The following is an 11058-nucleotide window of genomic DNA, read 5'->3' as shown; positions in this document are numbered from 1 at the left end:
CCTTTAGGAGTGTTTTCTAGACGGGGTGCCACGTCCTGGCCCCAGCGTCCATCGTTTGTCTTCCCTTGGGACCTCCTTGCTCTGGTTCCCTGCCGCTCCATTGCACGTTTTTCAGCACATTTTTAATGTTGAAAAAGCCCACCGTGGCTTATACTCGAGTGAGGGCCCCCCACTTACCTGTTATCTGGTCCAGCTAAGGTTTTTGTATTTTTAAAGTTATTGTTGATACCATATTGTTTTTGTTGACCCTCTTTTCCACTTACAGAATTAGTTTACTGTTTTTCTTTGAAATAAATAAAAACTCAAAAACATTTAACCCACTGATGCCTCAATTAGTGTAATTTATTGGTATCTATTTTTATTTTGAATTTACCAGTAGCTGCTATATTTCCCACCCTAGGTTTATACTTGAGTGAATAAGGTTTCCCATTTGTTTATGGTAAAATTAGGTGCCTTGGCTTATATTCGGGTCAGTATATACTCGAGTATATACGGTACTATGGTATCAATAATCATTTAGTAGTAGTTTTTTGGGTTTTTTAAATTGAAAATCATTTATGCAAAGAATTTGGAAATAGTAATTATACAATTAGTTATCTCTTGTTTTCTATATTCCTTTGTCTACCAATTTTTTTACTTTACCAAATCTTGCCTTTAAACAGCATGGCAGGTGGTTATGTTTATAGAAAAAGGATAATTAATCTCCTCTGGATCAAATATTTTATTATAACATGTAAAGATACTTTATGTAATCATTAATGTCTTGTATACATTTCTAGTTTCTACATTATTTACCTTATGAACAAATTTGTTATGCTTTATTTTCTGAAATTATTATTTCCATACATCATTTTTTCAGTTCCTGGGTTAAACAGTAGCATACCTGGAAAAGTTCTAGAGAAACATCAATGCTTCCTGTCAAATGATTTCAGCATCTGAAAGGCTCTTGGTTATGGAAAGATTTGAAATGAAATGAAATTATTTATCTATGAATTCATAGACATTTGAATATTAGTGGTAGGTTACGCAACACAACCGGGCTATTAAGCTGTGATTTGGTATTTTTGAGTTATACAAATATTTGTATTCAAGTGAAAACCTTAACAAATGACACAATTTACTTGAAATGTCCTTATAGATAGTCATTTTTAAAATAAGCATAACATTACGATTGACTTACATTTTGTTTGTTTTCCAATAGTCTAGAGCTGAAATTGTCATTACAAAATTAATTATTTCAACCCAAATATCAATTGCTTTAAGAAGATGATACTTTATATAAGCATTTCCAATCCCTCAAAAAAACTCACAAAATTCTTTACACTCAACAATGCAGACAGTATCAAATAAGAAGAAAAACTTCAGTTCTACATGTGAAAGTATAGGTGTGTTGAAGTGAAATTGATTACTTATGGTTTTTCTATCCATTTCTCTATAACTCGCATCAAATTATTGGGTAATTGTTGTTAGGTGTCATTGATCTGGTTCTGATCCATAACTACCTTCTGCACAACAGAAGCAAACACTCTTCGGTCCTGTGCAATCCTTGCAATTAGTCCTCTGTTTGAACCCATTGTTGCTGGCTGGCTTTGTGTCAATCTGTCCTATTGAGGGCCTTCCTCTCATTTGATGCCCCTCCATTTTCCCAAGCATGATGTCTTTCTTCATAAAGTAGTTTCATCTGACATATCCAAAATATGCAAGGTGAAATCTCACCATCCTTGTCACCATCCTTGCCTCAAAGTAGCACTCTGGCTGTACGTTTTCTGAGACAGATTGACAGAATTGTTTGTCTTTTTGTCAGAGAGAGATACTTTATTAATTGGATTACCTAAAGAAAATGCTTCATGCGATTGTAAAAGCTGGTAAGTCCAAGTCCATGGGTCAGGCAATAGACTGAAGGCTTCTCTGATTAAACCTGTAACACTTGAGGTCAGATGATGACAAGACAGATTTGGGATCCCTAACTATGAAAAACTAGAGTGCTCAACTAGCAAATTTAAATATATTTGTTTTAAATTAATAGTTATAACCTATCCTAAGCTAGGTTTTCTAGAGAAGCAAAATGAGCAAAGACTTTATTATACACTATTATATGCACATATACATCACACACACATACACAAACACATACACATTCACATATTTCTAGGTGGCATAGAGATCATGCATTGGATTGCTAACCTCAAGGTCAGCAGTTTGAAACCACCAGCTGCTCATCGGAAGAAAAATAAGCCTTTCTACTCCCTTAGAGCATTAGTCTCAGAAACCCATAGGAGCAGTTTTACTCTGCCCTATAGGGTGAACATAAGTCAGAATTGATTTGATGACAATGAGTTTGTATGTACATATATATAATCTCCAAATGAAAATTAGTGAATAGTGTGCATACTACAGTATAAACAGAAACATTTTTAGTATGCTTCCCATTTTATTAAGGAAGAATGAAAAGATGTATATTCAGTGGTCAAGATTAAATGCAATAAATAATTAATTGATTTTTTAAAAGACACTGTTACATAGTAATATGTATTAAATTGTATTATGTATGTATATAGTATTATGTGTTAAATATCTAAAAGAGATATTTGAGTCCTAACCTATTTACTTGCGAAAGTCAGTCTAATAGATTTAAAGGTTTTCTTTTGTTATAATAAGCTCTTATTAGAGTAGCATATTTCCTGAGCCTAATTCTTCTGAACGGAGTCTTCTTATTGGAGCAGAATAATCAGAAGCACACAGAAGGGTAGATGGACTTTATGTGAGGATCTGTTTAAAATTCAAGACACTCCCAGTAATGCCCAAGACTTAAAAGAGCTTAATATGGAAAGGAAGACATATAGTGAAACCAATCCATTTTTACTTTTACTGAATGCATAATAATTAAAATAGAAGAATCTATAATATATCATTCTATCCAAATTATCACTCGTGAAAACTTGAACAATTAAATTACTACCTTCATTAGTGGTAAGGTAACCAATTCAATGGAACTGGCAAAGATTTGAATTATTTTAAAATAGTTTATATTCTTGGAACCCCTGAAATATCTCAGAAGACCACAGGGAACAATTTTTAAAATGCTGACTTTTAATAACCTGGTGGCATATTTGTGACACAGGACCCCTAGTGGAGTAGTGATTATGTGTTGGGCTGAGATTTGTATGATTAGCACATTGAAACCAATGGCAGCTCCGTGGGGGAAAGACTGGGCTCTCCATTCCCATAAACTCAGTCTCAGAAATGCACAGGGTTCTCCATGAGTCATCACTGACTCGATGGCAGTGAGTTTGCACTTTGGGATTTTTATTTCTCTATCGTACATCGAGTGGCTTCTGCTCAATTGTTCTAGTAAAAAAAAGAAGACCATAACTATATATTTTTTTTGTTTTATTCATACAATATACTGAATCTTTGCCAATTTATTCATTCAATATGCTACGTTATGGAAAAGAAAACAACACACTATCAGAAAAATGTGAAAATTGGACACGGATAAGGAAGATTGAAGAGAAATGGATGCATTTGATTTATGATGTTGGCAAAGAATATCGAAAGTACCATGGACTGAATTCTCTTGGAAGAATTTCAGACAGAGTGTTCATTTGAAGTGAGAATGATGAAATTCGGTATCATGTACTATAGACATGTTATCAAGAAAACCAGTCTTGTAAAGTACAGGATCAGGTAAAAACAGGAAACCCTCAATGAGATGGATTGACACAATGGCTGCAACAATAGGTTCAAATAACACCAATTGTGAGGAGGCACAGGACCTGGTGATGTGTCTTTACATTGCAAACAGCCATTATGAGTCAGAACTGACTGGATGGCACCTATCAACCACATCAGAAAGCAAAAGAATGGAAAGCATCAAAGCATCATATCAAATAATTTTGGGATTACAGAAAAATTTAGAAGAGTATTTTCTCAGCATCCAGGATTTGCAAGCTAATAAGAAATCACTTCGAGTAGCCTGTGAAATTCCCTCTACCAAAAGTTTTCCCCATGTTACCATTGGTGACCATTTTAACAACTTAATTACTACATTTTACAATCAGCTGTCCTTATTACACCTACCACTACCCAACACGAAATTGTCACTCCCAGCACAGTCATTAATGATTCTGTTATAATTTTTTTCTTTACTGTCCACCTTTTTGGACCATTTGCAGTATAATTTAGGGTGAAGTTTTCTGGGAAGCAGATAATACAGCAGTAATAGAGCAGAAAAGCAAAACATTTAGAAGACAATACAGAACCGTGTAGGAGGAACATATTGGACCATGATGCAGAGGTGACACCGTGTGTCAACCCAAAAAGGAGATTTTAAGCAAAGATTGTCCTTAATGTCCTATGCTAAGCAGAAATAGTTACAACTTTTACTTGCGTAGTTGTAGACTGAAAGAATATAAGCCTGGCCCACATATTAAAACTGCCAAGAAGAATCTAATAGCTAAACGCTGTTAGCTAGCCATCTACCATGCAGTAGGGCAATCAATCATTTCTTCTAGGTGTATCTGGACTGTAAATCTTCTTATCTATCACAGATATTCATGCAGTAAACTTGATAACAGGTAAACTTTCCCCTTCATTGGAATAGGTCTTGAATTTTAGAAAAAATAATTTCACAATGGTTTTAGAATATGAGGAAAGAAAGGTAGGAAACGCTTGCATATAGTTCAAGATTATCAAACTTTCTAACTACAAAATATTTTTTCCAGAAGGTGGTCACAGGGGTTACATGGAAAAGGTCTTCAGCAGTATAATGGATTCAATTGTGTTCCCCCAAAATATGTGTGGTGTCCATTTGGTTGGACCACAATTCTAAGCAGCATGGCCCTAATGTACTGATGTAATGTGACAGTTATGTAATGATCCTCAGGATGTGAACTGATGTGATATGCCAATAAAAACATTAAGGGTGGGATCAAAACCTCACTAAATTTACTGCCATTGAGTCAGTTCTGGCTCTTAGTGGCCCTGTTTAGCAGAATCGATCTGCTCTGATGGCTTTCTGACACTAAATCGTCATGAGACCAAACACCCTCATTTTTCTTCCACACTGCCTACCTGTGAGGGTTTGGTAGGTTCAATTGTACAGTTATAATATATATATATAGATTATAGTAAAGTCATAGAGAATAAAAAAGTTAGGAGAGAAAGTAAAATAAAGAAGCCAGACACATTTCATGGTAGCATGCTCACCTCAGCCCTTCTTGGTGGTCCACATGGGGATGCAGGAGAAGTAAGGGTCAGAAGAGCCGATTTATTTATAACCAAGGCTTATATGTCTTTGAGGGCGTGTAATACCCCTGATTACGGATGACCACATACGCAATAGGGAAGGGTTGTACCTTAGGCACTACAAGCAATAGGAGGGGGGTGATCTGGGGGTATATATACAATAGGAAAGGGAGGGATTAGGGGTGCATATGTGACAAGATGGCAGCCTAACCTTGGTCAACCTTGAGTGGGCCCTTCCTTGCCTTTGGGCTCTCCTTCAAGGGAACAATCCACTACCCTTATCAGAAGGGAGAGGGTCCTATTTAGGGTGGGGCAGACTATACAGTCTTATTGCTCGAGATGGCTGACAACCCTTAGGGAGAATAACCTCTGACCTGCTTATGTTGACTTGCAAGTGTACAGTCGTTTATCATGTGTAGCAAACAGCGTCTTAGGTTTAGCATATATTTAGGGGAGACAGCTTTGGAGAAATCTTTCTGTATCCCACACTGACCGAATGGGCAGCACTCCAATAATTAATGCATAGATCTAGCATGACAACACCTTGAATTCCATTCCAGCCAATAGCTAAGCAAGTGAAAGAGACACCCCCCTGGTAAATTTGTTGTAGCTTGCAACACTTTTATTTTACAAGAAAAATGACCAACTAGCTCCCACCACTCATCAAAAATAAGAAAGTTTAGGACTTGTACTGTCTGCCCTGTTTCTTTTAATAAAAGAGTTTTATTGACTTTGTTAATAATACCAAGTTATTTTTTAGGAAACAAAGATAGAAATGAGCAGATACCAGAGGAACCCACTACCATTAAGAAAGAAGCTGAGGAGAAAGGGGAACCCACCAAAAGGTTGGATATATAGCCTCCCCTCCCCGAAAAGGGGACAAATAACAGAAATGTGGGTGAAGGGAGACAATGGACAGTGGAAGATATGAAATAAAGTAATAGCAATATATAATTGATCAAAGATTCATGATCAAAGAGGAGAGGGGAGAGAGGGGAAAAAAACAGGAGCTTATACCAAGGGCTCAAATAGAAAGAAAATGTTTGGGAAATGATGATGGCGATATATGTGTAAATATGCTTGATACAACACAATAAAATGATTTAAGAGAAAGAAAGAAAGATAGAAAGAAAGAGTTGAATGTGCCCTTCTGACCTAAGTTTCCTGCACTGATAAAATTCTAGATCCAGGGGGAGATTGCTGCCCAGGCATACGGTGATCATCTAGAAATAGCAGGACTACAGACATTTAAAGGAAATACAATAATTTCCCCAGAACTGACAGAGAAAGACTTCCTCTAAAGTGTGCACTCTGAATTTGGGTTTCTACACACTAGCACACACACGTAATTCCCAATCCTGCTCCCATCAAGTCAACGTTGACTCATAGCAACCATATAGGGCAAGGTAGAACTGCCTGTGAGTTTCAAAGACCATAACTCTTTTTTTTCCAAAAATTATTAGTCCTAACTTTCTGTATCCCAGTCCTAAGGGGCACTGGCCCTTTCTGTTTTGAACCTCTTGCCTTGCAATTAGCAGCCTATGCTTAACCATTACACCACCAGGAATCCCTTCTGTACCCTATAGAGTGAGAGAGTACATTTCTCCTTGTTAAAGCCTGTTATAGCAGCCGAAGACAAGGAGCATTATGGGAACCATGGAGGTCACACCTGGTTTAGAAGGCTAGAAGTCTGAATTTAGGACGCCAGCTCTATGAGATGTATTGCTTTCTCTGTTGGTTCTGGGTAAATGTCTTTATCTCTTCTCTGATTCTGTTCCTCGGTTCCTTGGCAATTTTCACCTATCTTCTCCCATTTGTGCTAACATGCTTTTTCCCCTCATCATTCCCTTCTGTATCTCAAAGCTGATATAGACTCATTACCATAACAAAGAAACTCCTATTCCTAAATGGTATGAGATCACAGATATAGGGGGTAAGATTTGTAACACATAATACAGGAAGATCACAAGCCTGTGGGTGCAAAAATCACAGGGATTCAGGTTTGGTGGAAACATGGCAAGGCTCCAGCAGCTCTCAGGGTTGCCAGCAAGCGGGCCTGGAAAGTCAGAGAGAGAGGTAGATTACTCAAGGACATGCTCATGAGAAGAACAGGCCCACAAGGTTAATCAGGCTGTGACCTGATAACAGGTTGGCTGCCACTCCTACACTTTTATAGATCTTCAAGTGCACATAAAATTATGTAACTACCACACCTTCTCTACCATAATGGGTGAAATTTCTTTAAGCATTTCTCATTTATATTGAATGCAATGTTTAGCTTTCACAGTAGATGCCACAGGACTTATAGAATTAATTAAATGTATGTAAGATATTTTTAACACCTTTCCAAACATCTGCCTGAAATCACAAATTTTATAATACTTCAAAGGAAACATTAGTCGAAAAATCTGTTTTTCAAGCACTTTCCTTTATTTGTTGTTTCATTTAGAGACAAAAACTACTATTGCCAGGATTAATCAATGTGTTTAATCTTTTAAAAATGTTAAAAAAATTATAATATCTCAAAAAACACTTACTGTTGAGAGGGAACATGCAGTGGTGCCTTCTGATGATCTTATTTTATGAATTGTATTTTGGTTAATAATCATTTCCTAAAGTTCTAATGTATGTTATGTGCAGCAGTTAAAACACATTTCTGTATCTGGGGGCATTGCTAATTGACTATTATAATTTGCTCTTTAACAGCAGGATTGCACCATGGGAATGGATGGAAGATAATGATTCCTGCAGTTGAATCAAGTGTATTTGGGGGGAACGTATTTTCTTGTTATCTCAGCTTGCATAGCATGAGAATACATATTAGTTTTAGCTTCATGTTTTTTAACATATTAACAGTATTAACTCCATATTCTTTTGAGAAAAATAATTATTTTTGGTAACCAATCTTTGAAAATTCATCATGACACCCTTAATTAAATATATTAAATTTTCCACTAATTCTTGACAAGGTGCCTCATTCCCACAAATTAATCATGAGTAAAAGAAAACATATCATTGAAAATTGATAATCCACATGTATATTATTAACTTCACTTTATATATAATCATATCTATATTAATAATAACCACTATGCTGATAATTAAACATAATTGCCACTGTTAAACATGCATTAAGTCCTTACTATGTGTTGGAAGCTGACAAAAAAGATATCTATCTAGGTAATTTTATGTACTAAATACCTTTACTACGAGGTTTCCTGTTACAGAAAATAAGTAGTGAACCACATTTTCTTACTTTAAGAGAATTCTGCAACTAAAATTATGTGTTTTGAAATCTTCGTATAGCTTTTTAGTCCAAATAAAATAGTATTTTCTTGAAATGGGCACAAGAACCATTTCTTTTTGAACATAAAGGAGTATATATGGAAGTGATGGGAATAACATTTTGCTGATAAGATTCATAAGTCAATGCTTTAATAAAGATCGTAAGCATTCTAAGTAGCTTTTTCTATGCGCTACTAGAAAATAACCAAGCTCCCTCTCCAGAAATCCATTAAAGCAAGAGTAGGGAACTATTTTTTTCCACCTAAGGTCATTGAAAATTTATAACATTGTACACAGGCTGCAATGGTCAAACATTTCATTAACTCATTCCCAACGTGTTGCCTGGAACTCATTTTCTTTGTTGAGGTGTGTGATGTTAGCTCCTGTTGATGATTTCCAAGGTCTTAGATGGCCTACATGGAGAAAGGAGGTTTTCTACTCCCTTAAGCAATTCCCATCTCAGAAACTCACAGGAAAGTTCTACCACATCCTTGAGGGTTGCTTTCAGTCAAAATCAACCAGATGGCACTGAGTTTGAATTGGGGTTATATGATTCTCGGGCCAAATGTTCCCCATCTCTGAAAATTTTTTTAAGTTAAATCGAAACAGGGCACCAAGGGATTTAATAATTCTGAAAGGCTTCACAACTTAACAAATATAGCATCTTTAAAGCAAATACTATGGTATTACAGAGTTCAGTTAAACACAAGCATAGACTAAGGAGCTAAATTAGTATGTCTGTATTTTGGAAACTGATAGCAAATCCAGACTATTGACACTAGCTACTTACACATGCAGTAATAAAGCACTTAAGAAAGGCTTCATCATAGAAGAAGAGCAATACAATAAAGCAAATACTACAAAAATAATCACTGTGGCAAAGCAAAGGTCCTTCAGTTATTTGCATGGAAAAAAAAGAGAATATTGAAAGATAATATGATAAGTTTGTAACAATTATTTACCATAACAATACCAGTAATCAGGAAATAAAGTCCAAAACTGTCTACAGGTTGTATATCATATTCTATGATCGTGGGAGGAGCTGTTTACTTTTGATGCCATCTACTTTTGGCCGAAAGGGCATTTGGAAGGCAGCTATGCTCACCACTCTCCCATGAACGCTGGCCCTACAGGGCATTTGAACCTCAGGTTAAGTCCTTCAGTAGGCAGGCAAGGGCTTTCAACCTTCTTTGAGGAATATGATTTGAGATTAATTTCATTTAATTTAGCGGCATAGGACTAGTAAAAGGGACTAAGTAGGATCCCTCCCAGCAAAGCTTCTGTATGCCTTTTAATTAATGTTTCTTCAGATATTTATTTTCTTCTTAGAAGATATTAGGTAGCCTAAAAAAAAAAAAAGAAAAGAAGTTAGAAACGGAAAAGAAAAGGCTACCCCATCTCTGAATTTAAAACAAAATTCATTAACATTATATGCAACTGAAATGTCAAAAAGTCTCTCCCAGAAAATAAAACAACCAGAAAACCAGAAGTGCTTGTGTCAAGTTTGACCACACCAATGTGTTAATTATCCTAGAAGACCCTATCCTTTGATTTAGTAGATCCCTCTAAAAAACCCTCTCACTCCACTAGCCCTTACAATATTCCTGTATTCCCTGAAAAAGTCGAGCAACTGAGGATGGAGATTCGTTCAAGATTTTTTGCAATCTCTCCTACAGGCAAAAAAACTTTAAATGGAAAGAGACACATTCTTCAACAAATAGTGCTGGAAAAATTAGATCTACATCTGCCAGAGAATGAAACAGGATCCATACCTTGCCCCATGCACAAAAACAAACTCAAGATGAATTACAGACCTAAATGTCAACCCCAGAGCAATAAATATAATCAAGGAAAAAACTGGGACAAATTTAAGGACTCTGTTGCAGGGCATTTGCATACTGTCAAGTATAAAATAAGGAACCAAACAGTGGAATACAAAGTAGATGACAGGGACTTATTCAACATAAGACACTTTTGTACATCAAAAATCTTTACCAAAAGAATAAAACAGGAACCAATGGATTAGGACAAAATTTATTTAGCAATGACACAACAGATAAGAGACTATCAGTAAAATCTATAGAATTCTGTAATACCTCAATAATATTAAGAAAACAAATAATCCAATTAAAAGGACATGAACAGAGAATTCATGAGAGAAAATGCCATTATGCTGAATGAAATTAGTCAATTGCAAATGGCCAAATACTGGGGGTCTACTACTAGAAAGATAAAAAACAAAACAAAGTCATGTTTCTGTTCTCAGTTCATGTAGTCCTCTAATTTGGTAACCCCAGTAATGAGGTAGTGCACCTGCCTAGTTCCCATAAACAATACATCACCTTATTTTTTAAAAATCATTTTACTGGGGGCTCATACAATTCTTATCACAATCCATCCATCCATCCATTGTGTCAAGCACATATGTACATTTGTTGCCATTATCATTCTCAAAACATTTGCCTTCTACTTGAGCTCCTCATTTTTCCTCTCCCTCCCCCCCCATGAACCCTTCATAATCCATAA

This window comes from Echinops telfairi, unplaced genomic scaffold (assembly GCF_000313985.2).
Source record: "Echinops telfairi isolate 266 unplaced genomic scaffold, ASM31398v2 ScPeMD7_42;HRSCAF=159, whole genome shotgun sequence".
NCBI lineage: Eukaryota > Metazoa > Chordata > Mammalia > Afrosoricida > Tenrecidae > Echinops > Echinops telfairi.
Note: the sequence above shows the minus strand (reverse complement) of the source record.